At 38.1% G+C, this 24,889-nt stretch overlaps 1 protein-coding gene across 7 annotated transcripts in view; it reads left to right on the top strand.

Moving 5' to 3' along the window:
- ZNF536 (zinc finger protein 536) overlaps nucleotides 1-24,889 on the top strand; it is a 605,226-nt gene that overhangs the window by 61,037 nt on the left and 519,300 nt on the right. For all 7 annotated transcript variants that reach the window (XM_019505631.1, XM_019505629.1, XM_019505627.1 and 4 more), the window contains 2 exons: nucleotides 5,041-5,122; nucleotides 20,216-20,286. The gene's annotated coding sequence lies outside the window, so the exon portion shown is untranslated. The remainder of the gene's footprint in view (nucleotides 1-5,040; nucleotides 5,123-20,215; nucleotides 20,287-24,889) is intronic.

Genomic DNA, 24,889 nt, shown 5'->3' with positions numbered 1-24,889 from the left:
CCCCACCCCGGTTGCTGACTGTCCAATGGGGGGGGGGCAAGTGCCCCCCTTGACTCAGGGGGCAACAGTCAGGGTGGGAGAGGCAGATTTTTTGCATGCCATCTGCATTTCAGGGATGCAAGAAGCCTTTTCTGAAGGGAGATGCACCTCAGAAAAGATTGTTTTACCAAGAGAAATGGGCATATACAAGGTTTGGCCTCAGTGTAGCATGGTAGATTGTGGTCAAGATGGCAGAGTACTGTGGAGACTGCTGTATCAAGAGTTTAACCCAGTGGTTTCCTACCTTTTTTTCATGTATATACCCTTACAAAATTTCGAATGGAGGTGTGGGCCCCTTTAGAAATTTCATATGGAGGTCTTGAATGGGAAGCGTGGGTATTCACATACTTCTGATTGATCATAGCCATCTTTTGGCAACACCTTAGACATAGTCTGCAGCCCCCTATCGGTTCGCATACCACAGATTGAAAACCACTGGTTTAAACCATACCCTACTCCAGTGGAAGTCAACCTTTTTGGTAGATATGCCACAATGTAAGCCCCACACCCTCTTTGAATGCCAGTCTGATCCACTTCCCTTGACCAATCTGTTGCCCTGTTTTTTGTTTCTTGCCCTATCTGTACCTGTGTTCCCTGTTTCCTCCCTAGTCTGTCATGTGTCACACATAAAGGCTGCCCATGCTGCTTGTGGCTCCTTAATTATCTTGTTTGTCCAAGCATTTCTAATAAGCTTAATGTGGTAGTATATACCACCAGACATTTGAAATCTATCAAGAAACGATGGGTAGGGAGACTAATTATTTAAGCATGATGACTTATGCCTTTAAAATGCTAACATTGTTTACATATGACCCAGTGCTTGCCCCACTGAGATCAGTGGGAGTTTGGCTTCAATGGGACTATGATGTAGTGCTAAGAAAATTGTAATGAAGCCCCTACATTTAAAGGGTTATTTTCCTGATTGCATGTGTTATTTTTCCATACAGAACTTTCTTTGCTTGAGCAAGCCCTTCTCTTCCCATGCCCCTCAATGAGGGGAGATCTCTCTCTCTCTCTGTGATGTGTTGCCTATTAATGGGAGTGAGTTTTACATGCATGTTGAGGTTGGACTGGACATTTATGATAGAATTCACATCTCTACAGTACCCTAATTTTACCAGGCTTTGTGTAAAGGCACTCAGGGTTTATTTACCTTCTGATGTGGGGTTGTGCATGGTAGCTGGTCATATGTATTGGGAAAAATGGGTCTTTCATTGGGGAGGCCAAAACTACTGCTCTGGCATTTTGCTCCAAGAGGGATCAATTGTTTGATAAATTGGTCTGTAGGGGTTTGCAGTACATGTTTTTTTTTAACTGCAAGCAAGCATATTAGGCACCAGTAAACTGGCCCAGTTTCACCTAAATGGAGCTATCTTATTTTGTTGTCATGCAGCTTTAAAATATCTGTTTTATGCAATCAATGTCAAATGCAGTAGAATAATATTAGTACAGGTAAGTAAAATATCTTTTTATAAGGTTTTAAATAATTTCTGCTATGGTTTAAAGTGTAAAGCTATAGATTTTCCCAATTTCTTCATAAGGTTATGTATCGCAGACCTTAAATCATTTAAGGTTTTAAACCTGAGGGGTTCACTCACAGTCATGAACTGGAAAGCAGATTGCAAGAGACATTGACATGCTGATCAATGACATGAAGCCTCCAAACAAATCAGTACAGGACTTTAAGAGATGAAGCCTCACTGTGTTCTGTCTGTCATCAGAATTTATAAAGCATCTTAGTGAAAGCCCCTTGAGAATCATTCTTAGAATTTTGCAAGTCATGAGCATGGATGTAAAAACTGAAATATTTTTTTAACACAAGTAGCCTTGTAATAGCATTGCAAAAATGTAGTCTAAAATGCTAGCGTAGGAGGACTAGGAACCTGTTTAGTGAGATAAAATCTTTTCCAAAGCAACAGCTTATTATCTTCTTTGTTTCTAGTTCTACGAAATCTTATTTTGAATGAGATACATGTAAACAGTAAAAAGGTATATCTGAGTTTTAAAACAGTAGTAACAACAAACTCCCAAACAAACAAGCTGTCACTTCGTTCCAGAAAATAATAGATCGTGGCTGATTTTAATGGGTACAGCAGTCCAGAAGTTTGCTTATGTCTGTTTTCAAATAATAGAATCTAGTTTCCAAATGGAGGAGGGCTATGCAAATAAGTTCTGTGCCAGTCTTGATTTGGGATTTAAAAAACTAAAGGCTGACTGACAAGATTTTGACATCCAAACCATTTATGAACAGTTAAAATCCTGTAGACTCTGTTCACACCTTGCACAGACATTTATGTCTGTGAAACATGGAAGACCAAATCAGAATGCTGGTGGTTTGTACCCCCTTATACAGGTGTGTTACTATTTGTATTGCAGTTGCATTGAGAAGTCAGGGCCCTCTTGTGCTCAGCACTGCACAAACATGAAGGAAGGAAACAGTCCCTGCCATAAAAACCTTGCAATCCAAATATAAAATTATAGACAACTCAAAGGTAAAATAAACCACTGGCAGAAGCAAAAGGAAACAAAGAAACCTTACCTATAAGCATGAAGAACAGTGGCTTTGCAATCAGTTGTCTAACTACTGTTGAGGCTTTTTGTTGTCATTGTGGCAAAAGTGAATTTGCAGGTTTTCTGCTACCTCCCACCCAAGAAGGGAACCAGAAGGCAATAAAGGTTCACATTAGAAATGTTTATAAATGGGTAACCAAGGCTGGTGTCATTTGCTGAATGAAGGTGAGGGCTGACATATCAGTGTGTGGTATAAGAGAAGACATGTTGGGCAGGAATGGACTGGGAAGGACCATATCAGTGAAAGCAGTAGTTTGTGTTGGATGCAATGGAAGATGAGTCCAGTGGAATGATGATAAGAGGAGGTGACTTGGGCAAAGGGAGAAAGTAGGAATGATCTTCGCAGCAGTACTTTGAAGTGAGGATAAATGGGACAAGTTGAGATTTTTCATGACCACAGTGGAAGAATAAAAACAACAGACAAACAGTATGTTCATTAGGTTTTACAAGGCTATGTTGTTACAGAAGAAAAAGTTCAGGTTTTCTAATCAAGTCGTGTCTTGTAAAAGTATTTTATCTTCTTTTGACCATCAGCACAAATAAGCAAAACCATCATGTGTCTGTCATGGCAACAAGGGGCACAGCCCTGCAACTTTTTTCTCATTTAGGTGTTGAAGAACCCAACTGAAATACAGTAAAATTACTAAGAACTTAATAATTATTCTCAGAAATTAAACACAGGAACCTACAAACACTGATTACCGGGTTTTGGGACTCCTTCAAGAAGTAGGTACTTAGTTTGGTAATAAAGCTGGGGTGTCTGTATTGGGCTTTGAAAATAGTTTATGCATACTAGGGCTGTGCAAAGCTTCAGTCCCTGATTTGATTTGGTGGAGATTTGGCCTGATTTGGTGGCCAAATCTCCAAATCCAAATCAAATCAGGAGGCCATTTAATCTCTCCGAATCAAATTAGTTCTCTCTGAATCAATTCAGAGATTTGGAAAGATTCAGAGATTCGAACATAGACACAGCTTTACATGTTTTTCCTACATACCTTGAGGTACCAGGCGGCTCATGGATGCTGTGATGATGGGGCGGATGGAGTGTCCCACAGGAGCATGGGGAGCTCCCCAGCATGCTTGGCAGCAGACCCAGAAGCGGACTGGAAGCACTTCCAGTCCGCTTCTGGGTCCACCAGGGAGCATGCTGGGTGGCCCCTCCATGCCCCACTGGTTCGGCGACTGGTGCCTCGTGGGTGTAGGGGAGACCCTCGGGGCCCCCTCGCAATTGATCACTGAGCCGGAGGGGCACGGGGCAGCCCCCAGCATGCTCCCTGGTGGACCTTGAAGTGGGCTGGAAGTACTTCTGGTCCACTGCCAGGTTCACTGCCAAGCACGCGGGAGGCCTCCCTGTCCTCCTGTGGGATGCTTCAACCACCCCAACATCGCAGCGTTCATGAGCTACGCCTGGTACCTCGAGGTATGTAGAAAAAACATTTTAAAGCTGTTTCTATGCCCAAATCTCTGATTCTCCAAATCAGCATCGAATCTTCAGATTCAGATTTGGCTGAATCAAATTGGGGACAGTGAGTCGAATCAACTAATTGAATCACTGTCCTTGACTCGGGTCGAATTCAAATTCAAATTGAATACAGCCTCTTCTGCATACCCCTAATGCATGCAGCCTGATGTATGAGCTACTTTAGGTTGATATGCATACAGAAAGTACTTTATTTGAGAATGGCTTTTAATTTCATTTGTCAGGCACACTTGGACATAAACAGAGTTCTCAGCTTTAAATTCTGTAGATTATACTTTCACTAAAGTGAACTTTATTTTGCTTGAAGAACTCCCTTTGTCTTTGTTTCTATTTTGCTTACTAATGTAATGGTCTTAAATTCACTACAGACTAATATGTTGGAAGTCTTGTGTCTTGGCTTTTACTTCTGGCTCTTATCTCTTTTCAACGGGGTTTATTAGATGAGATCAGCTACAAAGGACTTATTTCTGTCATAAAATGGAATTTAAAAAAAGTAAAAATACAATTAGTAGTTGTTTTTTTTCCGCCCTCAGTTGAGAGATTAGAATATCAGTGTCAAAGAGAATAACTGGGTTTCTAGATTAAATTTGCTTTGCAACTTTTGCTTTATCCTTTTCTTGCCCTCTGTTGCTGCACTGTCTAGGGGAAAGGATCAGAAGAGTTTCATTCTGTTCCTTGGCATTGTCTTGAAGAGAGGTTTTCCCTTGCAGCACAATCCAGAACTGAAAGAACTTTTCAGTTCTCAAAAACAAATGATCACCAAACACACGCATTATTGAGCCCTTAAAGAAAAAGGTGTTAATCCCATTAATACCCCTACTCTCTGTATTCTCTTTCACTCTGTACATTGTCAGACTAGAACTGAGTTCATTGTAATATTTTAATTTAAATGTCTTGTTTAAGCAAAGGGATTTGACATTTTAAATTTCTCACAGGTCTTATTTTTACAGTTCCTGACCTTCTGTACCTATCCCTCATCTTTAAGAACTTCCCTCAGCCAGGAGACAGAGTTGCTGGTTTAAAAGTAACCTGGTAAGGATCATTCACTATGTTGTTCCCTTAACATTTGTCTCCGTTTCTAAATGCATGGTAGATGCAAAACAGCTTAGCTGTGCTGTCTTAATAAACTCCATTAAAATGACTTTCCAAAATTAGACCTTAATCTGGTTTTCATAGCAAACATGCATCCTTTTATCCCTAAAAGGAAATATTTTTATTTTTTCATAGAAAAGTGTTTATAGTAGATCTTTAGGGTGGGGAGGGGGCACGTGGTTATGAATGGGTTTTTCCAAAAAAATTGCTTTGTAAAATCATGAATGTTTATCTTACACAGCTGCTATGCAATAATTGTATTAGAAATAAGTCATAGTTTATTATTTTATCAGCAAATTGCTAGGGTCTTTTTTTAATCCATGGAACCCATGATTAGATTCAGTTGTATTCATTTACCACTTTTATTTGAGTTTTTGCACAAGTTCAGTAGAACATCCCTCATGCATATTATCAAAAAACATTCTGATTTATATTACCATGAGGGGCATACCTACCTAACCAAGTGAGGGTAGTGGGGTTTATGAGTCTAGATCTGATTTTCCTCTAAGCTGCCATCTTGTGCAATTTAAGAATAAGTTCTCTAAAGTGTTTGGAGCTACAGTCGTAAAAATCAGTGTAACATCAAAATTAGACCCCTCGATTTGGAAAAAAGGAATCTTGCTTCCTAATTAATTCTACATTTGACATACATTAATTCTGTAATCTAAATTTTTGATAGCTTCTGATATGAAGTCAAATTTCTATCATGTTATTTCCGTACTATAATCTTAACACTTGCACTTGTGAGAATCAGTGCACGTCAAGGAAAACCTCTGGTTTATAACTGGTGTGAATGAGAGGTACACTGAAGCTTTGATCTTGCAAAGCCACATACAGGTGTGTAATTAAGAGTGGGAATTATTCTGTTGTCATTAATGGAAGTACTCATGTGAGTAAAGGTAAGCACTGGGTTAAGCATTTGCAAGATTGGTCTCTGTATCTGTGATGGAAAGAAAACACAACCACAATTTTTAACATGTGGTTTAAATGCTTATGAAATATAATGTATTGGGTTCATTCCTACAGAATCCACTCACACAGCATTACATTGGTTTAAATTTGGAACAACTTCACTGACCTCAGTGGGGCCAATTTTCATTGTTGTAAATGAGAATGTAATTTGGCCTATTTACTTCAATGACTTTTAGCAGAGGCATGGAGGGTGTTGCCGGAGTAAGAGGGGTACAGAACTGGACTTTCAGTAATAAAAATTGTACTGATCAAATGGTTAAATAGCTTAGCAAAGACTTACCTCATTTCTAATGGCTTGTGCATTTGGAAACCAAATTAAAGTAGTTGAGAAATCTGTTAATTGTTGTTATTTTAACAGACAGAAGATGAAAAGGGAAAATTAAATACTGTAACACATCTTGAAATTTTGGGGGTTCAGTGCAATCTTTCCTTGGTAAGCTGAGGAATTTAAAATATATTAGCTTAAACTCGTATTCAGTTATAATTAGCTAAACCTACCTTTCCCTTGACCATATTCCTTAGAGGTCATCACATAAACCGTTTAAATTGATAGTAATATTATGCTCCCAGAAATTAATTTTACATTGTATACAGTTTTTATTGTGACTTTATCTTGTTTCAAAAGTGCTTACTTTCTGATTTTGTGGATATTACTGGCTGTGGATTACTTTTATTTTGGTTTTTACACAACAGTTATATTAGAAATTTGCTGTTTTATTCTTACCTTCTTAGTAAAAATCCTTTTATCACACAATGGGTAATTTATATCCATTACCAGCCCTTTCAATCCTTTTCAGTGGTGCTGTCAGTGCCTTTGGCACAGTAATGATTAATGTGATCTAATAATAGTGTGCCATTATATTACCTTAGTAAAACATGTACCAACATCCTATTCAGATCTACCAAATTCATAGCTTCCTATAATATTTTTGTTGAAAGACAGGATTACTATTTTTCAAAGCTGAATTTTTTTCCCTTTAACATATTTAATGAAATTCACAATTCTTTGCCATGGTAATCTGTGTGCATGTGTTTGGGCTTGATGGGTGAATTTTATATCATTCTGCATTATTATGATTTGTTAGGTAAATTGTTTGACATGTAAAGAGAGATAGGAGTTACATTGTTTTGCTTTGTTAAGGGTGCATTTTAAATGTTCTCCATCTTTTGAATATTCTCCTGGATTTATAATAGGTGATATATTTAGATCATCGTGCATAAAAAAAAGCAATTGTGCTAAAATGTGCTTTTCTTTATTTTCACTCTTACCAGCCTAGCACCATTCTCACACTATCAGTACCACTGTCCAGCATAATTATGTGCTAGTTTACCCACCAATTTTTCTTAAAGTGACTTTGCTAAGATGTTCTCCTTTGGCTATTTCCTTACCTACTTGTGCATGGATACCATGCACAGCAGCTGTCTTAACAGTGAGTTTGTGATTGGGATTATGCAGTTTTGAATGAAAAGGTATGGATTGAGATATTATTCCCCCATGTATCTTTGGCTGAGCAAGGGCAATAGCATTTCACAGTCCTAGCCTCCAGGTCAGAGATGAAGGCTGTCCACTCTGAGGCCAAGACTATCAAAACAGTGGATCAAATCAGAATAGTAAAAATGATATTGCTGGATAGAATGGTTGGCAATTACATTTGAACCTGCCTCAGAGCTCTGGATAGTTTGCTACTGAGTCCCAGTAGGTTTTTTTGAGTGAAGAGTTTTCTCTGTGAATCAAGGTGAAAATGTTTGCTCCTGTCACTCTGACTAGAGACATGCTCTTCCAGAAGGTTTTTGTCATTATGCTCTTCCCAGTTTAGAATCTTAGATTCATTTACTTAATACCCCTCCTAATCAGCATGGCTTAAGAGTTTGGATAACACTTCATCCTTACAAAGCATCTTAAATCTCCATCACCCAAGACTAGCATTATTGTAGCCAGGGAGACATACTTAATGTCACAGTTAAATTTAAATGGAACAGTATGTCCACATTTTAAGTCTATTGGTAACATTGTATTAAATGCATATATGCTTTAGCATTGTTTCATTCCACCAAGATAAATAATGAATGAAGAAATTATTTTCATCTTGTAAAGCAAAAGTGTGTAAAACCACCCAAAATATGTGTGCTTGCTTGTATGTGGTTCCTAATTTGATTTAGGCTAAAAGGTACAACTGTAACAGGATTTGAAATATGCAGTCAATTTAAATGAGGAAAAATATTTTTAATATAAAATGTATAAACTGTGTGAATCTTTATACACATTTTAGTTAAAAAATTATCCTGTGATTGTCATCTCAAAAAACAATAATGTTACTTGCAATATATGCAATCATATTATTCTGTGCCATGCCAGATACAGTCTTTATACCTTGATCATTTAAAGAGGAGGCATTCTTATCTGCTTTATATAACTGATTTTTGATGCTGTAAGAGCAAGTGCGGAAAAAAAAAGCCTGAAGCTTTGGTTTAACATTGTATTTCAAAGAATTTAAACAAGTTTATGCTTCCCCATTTGAAATAATCAAGTAAATATTTAAATATATGGCAAAACATGTTTTATGAGACTATCCAGAGATCTGGTGCATAGTACCGATGGACATATATCTAGTAAACTGTAAAGGTCCTGAAAGGGGTGACTTCAAGTTAAGTCACTAGATTGTTTGTTGGAACCAAACCTTTGTTCAGATTGCATTGTACTGTTTTGGTTAATGAAACCTGACAAGGCGAGTCTACATGTGCAACTAATTTGCAGGAATAAACTCCAGAGCAGTTTGAGCTGGAGTTACCTACTCCCAGGCACAGCATCTATAGGTGTACCTGGCACAGCACTACTCCTGGGCACAGCAATTTGAGCCAGGGCAGACCAGTTTACCCCATACCCAGGCCAGGTCTGCTACTGGCCTGCTCTGTCTCAGGCTCCAGGTGGTGGCATCAGGTGGCAGAGGGGCTGGCTGGAGCATGAGGGTACTGAAAGTGTGGAGCCATGTGGTTAGGTGGCAGGTATGAGTCTGGCCTCCTGCTGCCTGGGCTGACCAGGTGTAATATATGTCCACGATTGGTGTCTATATATGCATTTAATCACAGTTAATTACTCCACTGTAAGATAGTACTGTGCTGACACGACTGTCTTCTGGTGGTGATAATTAGTTTACTGCAGCCTAATACCATTGCACGTGTAGGCAGTGACACTTCACTCCACAGCTAATTAGTCTACTCCACAGTAAAGTGCACATGTAGATGTGGCCAAAGTGTAGCAGGCATAGCGTCAAGTCCCAGGGTATGCCATCATTTTCTTAAGATTGAATTGTAAATGGAATATTTCCTCAACTTTTCTACCACATTCCATAATGGCTTTGACAGACTTTACAAGAGACTGTCTGTCTGCTTGTACACACCATGGGGGTTTAATTGGTTTAGTTCTTCCTAAATTGAAATGGTGGGTTTTTTAAAACCACTTCAATTTAGGGAGAATTAAATTGAACAAAATCCCTGTGGTGTGTACACAAGGGTGGGGGCCCAATCCTTACCTGCCTGTTCAGCAGTGGGAGTGAAGGGGGGCAAGCTGCCAGTGGGCTGAGTGGTCCCTGAGCTGTGCGGAGCCCCACCAGGTGGCACCTGTCCACTGGCACCTAGCCTGGGTGGTCCTGGGCTGGGGGTGCTGCAGCTGTGGAGAGAAGCACCAGGCCCCCTCACAGCTCAGGCAGGCAGGCAGTTTCCAGGGACCAAAAAAAAAAAAAAAAAGAATCAGGTTCACTGCTTTTTTTTTTTCTTTCTTCAGTGGAGCCTGCCTGCATGGGCTGCTGCTGGGTCCCACAGCCCCTGAGCTGTGTGGGGTCTGCCAAGCCCGGAGCACATTGATTTTCAGTGCCCCGTGCACTGTTGCACTTTGTTCAGTAGCAAACTAAAACATCTTGGAGGTGTTTTATCTTGCTACCTACCAAAGTCATTTAAAGCGGCATACGCTGCTGAGCATGCAATCAGCAACACCATTAAAGCGGAATATGCTGCCAAATGTGCAAACAGCAATGCAATTAAAGCTGTGGAAAAGGTCATTTAAGTCGCTTTAAAGGCCAATTTTGTGGTGTGTACAAAGGCCCTCTGTGACCTAAAGAATATTTCAAATCCCAATTAATTGTTTTTCTGGAAATTATCTTGTTCCTTCTGATAGGTATCCTAGCATTTATTACAGTAGGAGATCTTGCAACGATAACAGAATTTGGTTTGTGGGCCAAATTCTCCATCCAATGAGGCAATTTTGTGTCAGTCTTTCTCCATTGACTAGCTTTCAACAGTGGATCCTGCTAATGAAGAATCTTTCCTCATATGTAGGGGAGCCCTGGGGTATTGCAAAACTATTGCACTAAGCTTACTCATGGCAGAAGGCATATATGTCTGGAAAGAAGAAGGGAAGTTGGGTATGACTTCCCTATGCTTTGGTAATCCTATTGGCAGCCAGGGCAGTTTCCTTCACTCTGGAGGCTGCTCTCATGTGTATCAAGAGACTAGCCTAGGACTGAGTTGTATAGTGAACAAGGACCACAAAAATTACTCCAAGTCATCTTTGCCTGCTTCAGCTGAGTGCAGTTTGGCTAGAATAAACTGTTTGGCTCTGTCACTCTACTTTGAACAGTTGTTTACAGAGAAATAAAGATGGACATCAGAATATTTCAGAAAGGTAAACATTAATCACACTTTTTCATATATCATAGTGGATAGAGAGTTTTTAGGTTCAAATCATGAGTGCAGTCATGCATCTTGTTGTTTTAGGGTCAGATAGGATCCAAATCTACATGAAACCTATTTTCTGTTTCAGATCCTGACAACTTGGACCCAATTCATTGCTTTAAATTAGCCTCACACCTTAATTTCTCTGGGTCTGAACATGAATTCCTCAGCCACAATTCAAAGCACTATTGGTAGAACAGAAGGTACACTTCCTTTGGCATTACTGTAACTGGAGGCCCTTCTGATAAATGAGGAGTATTTTTACTTTATCCTATAAATAAGACATAACAAATGAATGTTTTTGTCTTCATAAGACTATTTTTGCTTCACAAAAAGCCAGTAGGTCCATGTCTTAGAGTTGGTGAGTGATACATTTAGCTCTTGGGTTATAATCCTAGAATTACTGGGAATTGCTACAGGGGTGTTGATTGTAGCTGTGTTGGTCTAAGAACAGAGGCAGACAAGGTTCTTTGGGTAAATGTGATATCTTTTATTAGATCAGCTAAATAGTGCAAAAAAAATTTCTTTGCAAGCTTTCAGGTATGAACACCCTTCTTCAGACTTTCCCTTGGCCTGAAGAAGTGTTTTTGTACCCGAAAGCTTGCAAAGAACAATTCTTTCAACTATTTAGTTGGTCTAATAAAGGATATCACATTTACTCAAAGAACCTTGTCTGCCTAGGAATTGCTACTAAATTACTGTTTGGTTTTGATCATGAAACATAAATGTTTTGTTTCCCAGTGGAAAAAGCATGATTTACCTGTCTCACCAGAGGCATTGTAATTGAATTAATTCTCAAGAAGTGTTTGGAAATCCTTTCAAATCAAGTGAATGATTTGCTATAGAAATGCAGATATTACCTTTTTCTCTCTCTCCACATTGCTATAACTTGTTCAGGCTTCTAAACAGTGTTTCATTTGAGTTTTGGGACATGGTTCCAACTCGTCCTTGTGATTACTGTTTTCAGCCATTTGCATAAGTCTGTATTGTAGATACAGCTCTTCTGGCCCCCTGAACCTTTTAGGTAGCTAGTATCTTACCATGTTTACCAGAAGTCTCCTTTTCTCTTGAGAAATGTACAATTTCAGGACAGGATAGAATAAGGTTTAACACACAAACACTTACTTTATGGAATGATTTCATAATTTTCACTCAAAATAATTTTAATGGTTTGCTTTTTGTTTTATCAAGTATGGCAGTATCTTTCTGATAAATTACATATGACTGTGCTAGCTTAACTAGTACTATTCAACATCACATGTAATTGCCAAATCTTGTCATGGCCAGATCAACTACTGATGGCAAATCTAAATATTTCCAGAATATAGAAAATTCCCATCTGTTTGCCTTTCATCCTATCATTTGACTGCCCTGAATATTTTGTGTGTATCTATGTTTATGTGTATATCTATGGTTAGAATAAATATACTTTTCCAGTGCCAATACACAAGCAACGTACAAAGGAATACAGAGGTAAGTAGAGGTTTGGGGGTGCTCCTTAGAAACCAAGCAGGGAAAGTGTTCTCCCCCTAAGCCCCAGCAGGTCTTCCATAGAGAGAAGCAGAAGCACTTGCAATATGCAGGCTACATCTTCATTCTGCCTTTGTTCTCCATTTTATCTTGTAAGCATTAAGACATATTCCTCTTCAATCTCATCAAAACCATCTCTCTACTTTTAGCTACCTAATTCACCTTCACATCTTCCAGCTCCTTAGCTACTTCACCCATTGATTTGGGGTTAGTTGCCTACCACTCATTTTCTTTTCATAAAACATGGAAGCAGCAAATACGCTTTTATCTGGATACAGCTAGGCTCAAGGTAAGGTTCCTTGGAAATAATACAGGTATTCAGATATTTTCCCTTTTTCGCTTTTCTTAGCCACTTGCTGTACGTTACTAGTGATACCACATTTCTGCAACTCAGATGAAGTTTAACCACTCTTTTAGATAAACAGATAATGTGAACAAGCTCTTATTGCTGCATAATAAATCAAACAAAAGGAAAATGTTGCTTACCTACATGCACCCTACTTTGACAAAGAAGAGTGGAGCTAAACAAGTCAGCAAGCTTAAAAGTGATGTGCTTTAAATACTGTTATCAAGAAGTTTTAAGATGAACTACTTGAGTCCAGCATGTTACACCTACCAAAGTGCTGGTTTATTGCCTCCAGGATCCTTTCCTTTTATCCATTTTGGCCCTTGTCTAATTTTTAAATTAGGGGTCTGATCTAACTCCTAGGACAGTGTATAGGAGGGTTCAAATGCCTCTAAAAACCTCCCGGGAGCTTTTGCTGTTCCTTTAAACATATTCAGAATAAAAAATAAACTTTTCTTTAAAATAAAGTTTTGTATCTCTTAATTATAGCCATTTTTCTGTTTCCACAAGGTATTCTATCCCCTACATATATAAAATTATTTTTTATTAACGATAATAATGAAGAATTTGGAGAAAGGCTGGAATGGGGAGGATACTGTAAGGTCAAGGTCACAGTGCTTTTTCTCTGTGATTCTAATAAGGGATTGTTCAACAATTGTGCTGTTAAAAAGAGTGCTAGTAGAAGGAGAAAAATCAGAATTATGAGTGACATCTACTCATGTAGAAACCATTTCCTAGAAACTATTTTGGTGGTGGTCTGCTTGGGGGTAGCCAAAGCCCACAGGTCTAATACTGACCCAGTCGCCACATCCCTTCCCCCCAGTCTTTGGTGACTGCTCTAGACTGTCATATTTTTTAATGGGGCGGCATAAAATTAGAGAGTATCTAGCCTCCCTAACCAGTAATCGCAAACCCTGGTCTGAAGTGTCATTGTCCTGCATGCAAAATACTGGAGGAAAATTCTTGTGCTCTTTTTCTGTGGGTTACTGCAGATTGCATAGCTGACCAAATATGCTAAGGGTATGGAAAATAAGAAAACGGCAAGACTTGATGATTTCTGTAGAAAAGTAAACACATGCGCAACCCTACTTTATATTTGAGAATTCAAGATTTTACTTTTTGAATAACTACTGTATTTTAACAATAGGCATCAAGTGGTTGCTATGTGATACACAACAGTGTTTTTCATGAACTTTTGGCTGGTGAATAAGCCCAGCAAATATGGGTTCTTACCCTTTTAGTTTTCTGGGTCAATTCATTTTGCACAAAGGAGAGAATGATAATTTGAGTTGTAGGCAGAGAATGTTTTCTTCCCATGCTAGGAAAGATGAAAGCTGTTTTTATTTGATTTTTTTTTAAATTAAAAATTATAATTCTTTATAGAGTTACAAATAATTATCTTATTACTAAAGGCATCCTGTTCATTTCTACAGAGGCTTCTTCTGTAAAATAATTGCTGATTGTAGTGACACACTCTTGGGGAAGGGGATGGCGCTTTTTACATGTAAAAAAAATCCCAAATGAAAAATCCCAAATACATTTTTATTTCTGGGACTCAGCTATGACCTGTTGAAAAAAAAAACCTAATGGGAATCCCTTTACTCTACATTAATCGAGCTGGTGATGGTTGGTTACAAGACCAGATACTTGTGTCCTTTGACCTGCCACCCTTCTGCTCTGTAAGTGCTCAGCCATCCCCTTTCTCTTGGGTTTAAGAAGACCTGTTTTTTAGTGGCTTCCCTCAGGAACGCTGCAGTTTATATGAACTCACATAGCAAGCTATGGAGTTCCTTTTGGCTTCTGCAAGCTAATATAAAGAGTTTTTCGAAAGTGGGCAGTTAAGCAAGGGAAGCCATTGGTTTATCACGTGCAGCTATGTTATGCTTACCAGCAACTTCAAGATGTGTACACCACGATTTCTCTCTGTTGATTTTGAATGCATTTGCCAATTAGGAATTCATCAGTGCACAGAGGCCCCACTAAGACAGATACCTTACAGAAAAGATAGAAATGACTCGTTTTCATATTATGGCCTTTCATTCTGCCCCACTCTCTTTCCTACTATTCAGAAGGAATCTCTGGAAAGGCTCCATTTCCTTCAGTCTGAATGATTAATCATGATGGTGCATATCCTCAGCTGATGAAAGGGACAGCTCCATTGAAGTAAATGGACTTAAACTGATTTATCCCTAGTCCTTTCTCTTTTGTTTAGAAACTTTCGTCTCCCACTCCACTCCACAGACATGTTTAAGCTTCTTCTGTTATCGTAAGGTCCTTTCAGCAAGTGTTTCCACCTCGTTCAGAGCATTTCCTCCCATAGAAAATGAAGGAACCAAGTTAATGGTAGATCTGAGGCTGTATTGCTCTAACAGTCTAGAGCAGAGAGAATCCTTTCCCTCTCTGCTCTCAGTTCGAGCACCTTGAGCTTCTCAGTCAGTCTTAACAATGCCTACCATCTCTTTTTGGTTAGGCTCAAAGCCACTGTAGTTTTGAGTTGTGTTTTTTTATTTTATTTCCCCTTTTTAATTTCTTTTCTTTCAGAGATGAGGCATTTTTCTAAGTAGAATTTTGAAGTTATAATGATGGTTCCTTCTTCAAAGAAAGGGGAATCTCTCTCAGAAGTTATTTTGGTTATTTGTTCTTGAGATGCTCTATAATGATCTCTTAATTTGGAATAAGAAAATCTTTTTGTTGGCCGGGTTCTTTTTTCTATTACTTTGGCCTGAAAAAGGGAGCAAAGGGCATAGACGTTGAACTACTAAAACATTTGAAATTCCTTTATGGCTGATCTTCAGTAACTCTTTCCTTTGCCTGCTCTATTCCACTCGAAGTGGAAACTAAATGGTTGTATTTTTAGATCTATTGTATTTTGTTCAGATTTGAAGTCACAACATACCAATGTAGCAGCAGACATGTGAAACAGTTTTATTGGTTCAGTTGTTGTGTGTTCCCAAGTAGTAAGACTCTTTTGCCTTTCACAGTAACTTTGCATTATGTGTCTGTGCAGAGTTAAAGACTTTAGAAGCCTTTAGTTACATTTGCCAGGTAATATGAATTTTCGGCTTCAAGGTTCTTTATCCTGTTGACTGTTAAGGGGGTCTTTGACCCTTGCTTTCCCTGCCTAGGAAATTGCATCAATATATTCTACCAGGATGTTTCTTTTGGTCCTTAATTTTATCTCTTCTTTCTCTCCCTACCCAAAGGATGTTACTCAGAACACATTTTCACTGATGAGAACCATATCATGAACAAAATGTTTTCTTATCCTTGTGACTTGACTGATGCATTGTACCACCCCTCTTTTCAAGGGCACTTTTGGTCATGTTATAGTGCTTTGTAGTAGAAAGTTTCTCCTCAGTGGGTGCATCTACAGAAAACGTTAACTACACAGTAGCCTAATAACACGATGCAGTAGCATGCTGGACAAAACCCATGCTAATACATTACTGTGCAGTAGTATTAGGCTACGGCACAATTAGCATCTTTAAACCCCCCTGCACTGGTGTTACTGCATGTTGATTTAGTACTTGGTTATCCAAGGACTAAACTTAATGCATAGTAACTATAGCACATTAGTGAATGTGTAGGTGCGCCCAGTGTATTAGCTTGCCTGGGTCTCAGCTAGAGATTTTCTGTAGAAAAGGAGTAGAGTAACGGAAAGAATAAAAACCCCAGATAGGTTGTTGCCTGTCTAACTGGCATGAAGTGCAGCACTTACTCATTATTCTGCATTTGTGCAGCGAATCACAGTAAAATAATTAACAGGTAATAGATTCCTTTTTGTTAATTAATTTATTACTAATTATCATTTACTCTGTTCTGTAATGCTAATTTAAAAAAGACTTGAAGTATATTAAATATTCCTTGTGTTAAGAAAAAAACCCCCAAAAATATTTTATTCAAACATTTTAATAAGTGATGTGCATTTATGTTAACTGTGTTTACTTTTACTGCATGTCCTTTCATCCATCACTTTGGGGTGAGATATACAACAGAAATTAGGTGCTCCAATGCTGAGCATTGTGGTGCTTAACTTTTAGGCACTTTTCTACTTAATGGACCCTGCATTCTTGAGTTAGCAATCTAAGTTCATTATAAAATGCATGGGGAGAGTTAGATACTGAAGAAGGGATCAACAGAAGTTAGCTTGCTAGACAGTAGGACATGTTGAGCAGAGATGAATTGCTTAAATTATCACTCTCGCAGAGAATCAGGAATCTTTGATTTAAGATTCATAGCTGTGGACCCTCCCCTGCAGTTAAATACTTAAACCATTCCTCTCTCACAAACATATCAGGGAAGAGATTTAGTAGTTCAGAACACTTACCTTGGATGTGCAATTCCTTCCTCTACATAAGGGAACTTTTACCTCCCAGGAGAATGGCCTAACCATCTAATTCATGGGCCCAGTTGGCTTGGGAAGGTCTACATATGTCGAGAACTAGACAACAGCCTAATAACTCAATGTGCCACCATGATTAAAAGGCAGCTGAGGAAGTGGAATGGGGACAGATGAGGATCTAAATTTAGACACAGGTGCCTAAAGTGGCAGTTAAACTCAGGACCTTCTGAGCCCTTGCAGTCTTTAATTAAAAGTTGGTTGAGAATTTTTTCCAGGAAATGATTTGTATTGGAAAATATGGATTAATCAAACCTTTCTTTGGAAGGAACATACCAGTTTTTTGAGGAAAAGTTTGTCTGTCAGCTCCAGTTAGACTTCCTGATCAAAATGAGAGAGAAGAATGGAGACATAACCTTTAGCATGAATAGGTAATAGTGGTCAGAGCACTCACCTGGGATAAGGGAAAGGCTGCTCTCTGTCTTCATCATCCTATGGGAAAATCCTGTCCCTAAAAGCCATTTGTTATTCTAGTCTCTCTCTCTCTCTTTCTCTCTAATATTTGCCAAAGCATTTTTTTAAAGTCTTGATTTAATCCCTATGCAGAATTGGAAAATTTTAAATCTCTGGAATTGTTACAGGAGGGGAAAAATGCATAACAAACATGTAGCATAACATGGCCAATCTCTTGAAAAGTGTACCATTTGAAGGTCCTGATCCTCCCATTGCCAGACCCTTGCCTTCAGCGGGGCTCTTCCTGGATGCATAGATCTACTGAAGCCTGTCAGGTTTGGTTTAATAAGGACCACAAGTAAGGATGACAAAAAGAGAAGGAGGGGTGAGGTGAGTGCATTGGTTTCTTATAGTTATTGGCTAACAACTGCCCAGATCCCTAACACCTTATAGCAAATGAAAGTCATTGCTTCTCATGGTCTTTGGATCACAGTGAAAATAGCCGTTACTGTATTGAAAGTAGCAGTAACTGTATTGAATTAGACTAGTGGGCCATCTAGTCTGCTGTTTAATCACAGAGAGAGGGAAGGAGAAGATGATTCAAACAAAGGTACAAGAAAACCTCCAATAAGCAGTAACGGGATAATCTGTCCCTTAGGGAAGTTTTGTCCTAAGCCTCAATTGTTAGAGACAGGACACATGACCAGCATGCTCAGCTTGATGGTTCCAAATCAAGTAAAAGCACTAGGGAGGATTTCGTTCCCCTTTGCTTTGAAATACATAAAGATCAGCTTTGTTTAATCAATAGTCTAGGATTTGACGTATGGATGAAAACTTACAAGCAGTGGAATAGTATTTCTCCTTAAGTACTTCTCATCAGAAACTTGTTTGACCTATGGGCCACCTTCATTTTTTAAGCATAGATGTCTCTATTATAAAACTTCTAAAGATTGCACAGTGCCAACATTTAATGTATTTTTTTAATAAAGATGCATCTTGTAAGAAAGGAGATAAACCTTTCTCCTTGTACACAAACACATACATGATTTATCAAATATATTGTATTACTCTATCTTTACAGTAAAACATGCTATGGATGTGAATTACTCTATCTGTGCAGGATTAGAAACTCTGATACTCTATCTTGTATTCAAGAAGAGGATTACTATACAGATAAAATAAAGATAATTTACTTTTGGTGAAGCATTGCAGTTTTAAGGACAGCAAAAACAGCCTACCTTAGAGGAAAAGGAAAAGACACTGGTAGCAAACAATACTGTGCAATTGACCATTGTTATAGTAACTCAAAGGTAACATCAGCAAAATATCATTACGTGTTTATTGGACAATCATTTTTTCAATTGTCTGAAATGATCACTTGATTTAAAAAAAAAATCTAGTGTAAATGCTGAATACCTGGAAGTTCACAAGTTTTATCACATGTTTGATTGGCAGCATTAAATGCCAACATCTCATTTAAATAAAGAACATCTGTACATTATTATTTAGGGATTTTTTATCTGTTGATTTAGAAATTTGGGCTTTTATGAGTTTTTGCATGCATATTTGTACATTACCTGCATACATGAACTGTCAATAACAAGGAAATAGACCAAAAATATACTGTCTGGTGGTTTTGTGATTAAGGAGACAAAAGCACTGTGTATGGAGAAGGATGTAGTGTGCAATGCATTTGATTTTAGGTGTGTCAGTAACAGCCTGATTTCATAACAGTGGAAGTAACATGACAGTTCAAAAGCACATCAAGAAGATTATGATTTTTATACATACCAATGTAAATTCTTAAAATAACAATGTAATTTTTACACTCCTCACTGCATCTCAGGATAATCCAATTTAGAACAAATTATTCTGAACAGGTATGGTAAAAATAGAAGATATATCATTAGAGAGTGTGGTGTAATGCATTAATTTTTATGAGTGAGTTATGAAGATGTACAACTCAGTTAGGGCTTAGGATAAACATAATATTCCTTAATTAATCCATTATGCTGTGGTACATATGTGCCCTTTTTATTACCCTAAAGATGAAAAATGTTAAAAAAAAAAGGAAATTGCTGCTTTTTAATACTAAAAAGCCTTTTTTCTAAAATCATAAAAATGTATAATGGAATGCACCAAAAAGTATTAATGAATTAAGCATGGAAATTCAGGAGAGAGTTTAAAATGAAGAGCCATCATCATCTGGCAGCCAGATTCTTTAGTCCAAGTGTTTTAATGTGTGGAGGAACAGTAGAAAGCCCCCATACCACTTAAGCCCCAGCCAGGTACTGATGGGGGAAACGCTGACAAGGTAGCATGCAGATGTCTCACATGCTTCAGAAAAGGTTTTAATCACTTCCCTGACTGAGACTAGGCTTATAGATGCTCTACATGGCTGTGCCCCTGTGTACACTGAGCTGGTAGGGAGGACTTGCTCTGGAGTTTTGCTTGGAGAGCAAGGCTGGCAAGGGATCAGGGCTGCGGATCTACTTTGACAAGAATCCATTGGCTCCAGAACTCTGTGTAGCTTGCTCTGCCTTGGCTCAGGGTGTGGGTAGACACCACATTTCAAAATGTTTTGCACAGTATCTTTATAAAAACTAGATTCTCAGGCTTCGTGCATGGATTCCACCCTGGTAATATTAATATTTTGCATTTACAGTGCAGGATCTGCAAGAGATTTCATCATTCTTTCATTCATGAACAAAGCCTGCCAACACTCCTGTTAGCTAGGTAAGTACTATCAGCTTGGTTTTTACAAATGTCTATGTGGCAAAAGTATTATCCTTAGAGGCAGTGCTCTCAAACTTACTATACTGCTCTGAGTGGCCTGTCTCTTAAACTAGAAGCAGTTTAACCATGGTAAGTTAGCATGGGGTAAACTAATCAATCAGCAGTGCTACTTAGATTGCCTCAGGTGCTGCACTAATGTGGCTATACTGCTTCTGGTTATGGGGGCAAGCAGCTCAGAGCAGGACATTGGGCTGAGGGTATCCTTGACAAGCACAGTACACTTAGTATATGGATGTGGCCCAAGAATAAAACCAATTAAGTGACTTTCTTAGGTTTTGTAGGAAGTTTTGGGGCAGAGCTGGGAACTGAACCCAGACTGCCTGTGACTTAGGAAAGAACCCCTAAATAGTACCCATTTGACTCTGGAACTGGAAAACCCATTCTTCAAATAGAAATCTCTTAAATGATATTCACATGCCATGTTTGGATGCTGAAATATTTTCATTGGAAATCCCAAACCCATTGAAGTATTTTGGAATCTCCCAGGATTAGACCCATTGCTGCATGTAAGCGTACGTTATATGCCCAAGGGCAGATGGATCTTTAAGGTATCTGATTGGAAATTAGGCTGTGAATGCATATGAAGATGTATTTTTATAACTTAAGGACATCTGTCACTACATTTCTTAGGTTTGATAGCTACTAATAGGATCTAGTGTTTGCTGTAGTACATTAAAATAAGAATAGACTTAAGAAAATATAAAGCCAAATGTCATTAGTGAAAAGAGAATCAAATTAGATACTTTTATTTTGTATTAAAAGGCATTAAATGCAATATAAATCTGCACAGTACAAAGGAATATACTTTTCTGCTGCCTCAGCATTAGGAGAATAGCATTCCTTTTCTCCATATGTCTCTGTCACCAGGTTGTTATTTCTTTTGTTTAGTCATATAATAGAGTGTGTTGAGGCATATTATCCTCAACTTGTGTAGCAGTCTACAAATACTGATTGCAGTTTGAGCTTGTTATGGAAAAGTATTGCCCTGTGGATTGAGAAAATGACCAACAGTGGACTATAATCTATGAAGCTGAGAGTAAAATTACCAACTAGAGGTCATTTTTCAAACCAAGGGGCAATAGTTTTCTCCTATAAACCGAATATTACAGTCAGTATATGTTTTATTAAACCATTTAAGAAACTTGGGAGCAGTTTCATTTAAACTTCTTGCTTGATGTGACTCGGAGAACAGGCCCAGGGCAGCTTGCAAAAGAGGCATGGCATAGCCTGTATAATAAATATACCGTATACTCAATAATTATGAAGGCTCAGTGCATTAATGGCTAAGGGCTGTATCCTGCTATCATTTTGCATCCCTACCACCCACTGAAGTCAATGGGATTTTTTTGTATAGAAATCAATGTTGGGCAGTGTTTCTTGCTGTAATATTATGATATCCCAAGGCCAAACTATCTGTGAAAAAGTCTTGGGTTATTGTTGCTGTCATAGGTTAAAAGCTTAAAGAATAAAACTGCTTCCCCACCTCTCTCCTATCCTTCTTTATTGTTTTCTTTTTCTTCTGAAGTGTGCACAGAATTATACTCTGCATAGTTACTCATATAGGGATTGTTGCCCAGTGTCTTAGTCAATAAGAGGATCTCCATTCTTGAAATCCTATTTATCTTGCAATTCCATATATAGAAAGGCAGATTGAAGCCTTCATCCTCCCTCTTTCAGCCCACTTTGCATACTTGTAGAGGCCAGCCACCCTGTGACTTGAGTGCACTGTCATTATTTGTGGATCTCTATCTGTTTTATGAATTGGCATTGTGGACTTTGGTGTTATATGTGAGTGATTTCCAGCTTCAATAGATTGGCAGAGTGAGGTCCTAAAGGTATTATCTGGCTTTTCTAAGTGTTCTCATTTTGAGTTCTAAGTGTTCTCTAAAAAGTGTCTTGAAAAGCAGTAGCCTCCACAAAAGGCGTGAGACAAAGGAACGAAGTTGGGGCCATTCTTCATTTCTCCCTATTAATAAATCTTGGTTAGGTAAAAGGAAGCACACAATGTAGTCGCTTCCGTGTCAGTATACATGTTGTTCCCTCAGAGCCCTAACTGGAATTATAGCTTTTCTATTGCCCCTTTCAGTTACCTTAACTTCAAACCATGATCCTCTATATAGAATTTTAGATTTACTTCTTTGGGCATAGCTCAGTGTTTCATTGGGTTAAGCAGGTCACATGGCCAAACAGATATTGCTGCACTATTGAATTAATTTTGAAAAACATAAGCATAACATATGTGCAAAAGAATGCTGATTTTGTGAGTCCAGTAAACACATTTATGGATACAAATTGCACAATTCAAATGATAACAATTAGTTATTTGTATCTGGTTTTATCAGATGTATATATACAATCACTCCTCTAGTATGTACACTTAAAAAATGTATGTTTTAAAACCAAACCTTATATCTATATATGTGTGTATATATATTATACCGACATGCAGTCATAATTTTCTCACTAGCATAATTTTTAAGGTCTACATAAAACTTTGCCACCTGAATAAGGGTGATGGATTAGAATAATAAAAATCAGAGCAGCAAAAGACCTATTATGTATCTAGTCCATCTTCTTGACATTGCAGGATTGTTCCCTGCAGGATATTTGCTAATGCTTTGTCCAGTCTAGGTTTAAATGTCCCAAGCAGTAAGGTTCCCACTACTTAACTTCCATAATCTTGGATATAATTTCAGGGATATTTTTTCATGACATCTTTTCTTAAATCCCCTATTTGCCTCATTGTAACCTCCAGAACCACCTGGAAAAATTCTTCTTTCTTTTTAGTATTTTCACCTTTTAAAATATTTATAGAGGTTTATTATAAATCCCTTTGTCATTGACCATGATTTTTCTCTCTTTCAAGCTAATTTATGTTGTGACATTGTGCATGGTTGCTTTTTTGAAGTCATCTTAAACATCAAAGGATTAGGCCAAGTAAGAGTGACACCAAGACTTTGAGGTTGTATCTTTTCATATGCCTATTTATTATTTCTTTTTCCCTATAGAGGTGTCATCTAGGGACTTCAGTCTTATTGTGCTGGGCACTGTAAAAATATATGCATAAGTGCATTCACAGCAATGCTTAAATATAGGCAGCTAATATGGAAATAGAGGATCATTCATTTCTAGAACATGTTTTTATTATGCAATTTACATTTTGATTGACAGCTATTAGTATGATAGGATGGCAGAACTGAAACTTAAACTTTGATGCCAGATAACATCAAATATAATGTATGTTAAATAAACAGAGACATGTGAGTGGGATAATATTTAGTGCATAGCTACATGGCAATGTGGTGAAGAGAGTAAGGGTAAAAATTATGCTGAGAAAGGCTATTTACAATTTTGTATTACTAAGAAATACCAACACAGAACCAAATGCCTCCGATTTATCGCTTCTTCAAGTTGTGCAGTTGTCTATGAAGTCTGCTCCTTTCTCATTTATGTCTTTCCTGGAACCAGGCTGAAGTGAGTGGAGAAGAGGATCAGGTCCCTTTGAAACATATTGTGTAACAGTTGTAGGGTATATTTTACTATTATTTATTTGTGTTACAGTAGTGCCTAGTAGTTCCAGCCGGGATGTCTATGACCACAGTATACCCAGCAACAGACAGATCTAGGCCCAAGGAGTTTATTGCCTATTTAGACAGAGGTGGATAGAAAAGAGTGTCTCAGGTAGGAAAGGATCTCTGGATTGGTCAATGGCAGAACCACATCTTATGAGATACAGTTCTAGCTTGTTATATCCTGGACCTCTTTAACTCCATCATCTCCTCCTATTCCAGTTTACCTGGGGGGAATGCTCATCCCACTGGGCCCACAGTCTCACATTACTAATATCTCCGTGCCAGTGCTGTCAACTGTGACCTCTGCTTTCATTTGTAGAATCAGAGATGTGCTGCACTTGCACACTACTTCCTTGATGTCATCTCTCTAGTTCTTGGATATAGTCTCTAGCCATAGTAGTCCCTTAGAAAACAAAGCTCTCTTTGCATGAGAGAGAATTGAGGCAGAGCCTCCCTGCTTTGTCCCCCAACATTTATGATTATTATTTGGGGCAAAAAATACAAACACTAATTTTAAATAAGTAACTATTAATTTGTCATTGCTAAAGAGGATATTCATTTCAATAATGTTTCATTGCTAAAGAGGGTAGCCAATGTGAAGCATGTTCATTTTTTCATATATTGCTAATGAAGGTCTAATGCATGAAATCAAGACCTACTTGTTTCTCTCACTTGATTTACTCATTTCAATAACTTATAATGAGATGCAGGTTAAAAACAGTAAGTCAAAAGGTTCATGATTGGCCTCAGATTTTGGATGCTTCTGTTTTTGGATCTTCAACTTCACACATCTAGGATTGTAGACTGTACTGAACTTGAGCCAACTCTGTCTCTAATTTGGGAACAGATTTGCATCTTGAGAAAACAGGTGTAAACAGTGGAAGCTGAATTAATAGGAATGTGAATTCCTTTTGCCATGTGCACAAGAAGATAGGGATGTAGTTTTGGCCTAAGGCAAAAAAAAGAAAAAA

This window comes from Gavialis gangeticus, unplaced genomic scaffold (genome assembly GCF_001723915.1).
Source record: "Gavialis gangeticus isolate Ggan-Ray unplaced genomic scaffold, GavGan_comp1, whole genome shotgun sequence".
Lineage (NCBI taxonomy): Eukaryota > Metazoa > Chordata > Crocodylia > Gavialidae > Gavialis > Gavialis gangeticus.
The sequence above is the reverse complement of the archived record's forward strand: the minus strand, read 5'-3'. Positions and strand labels throughout refer to the sequence as shown.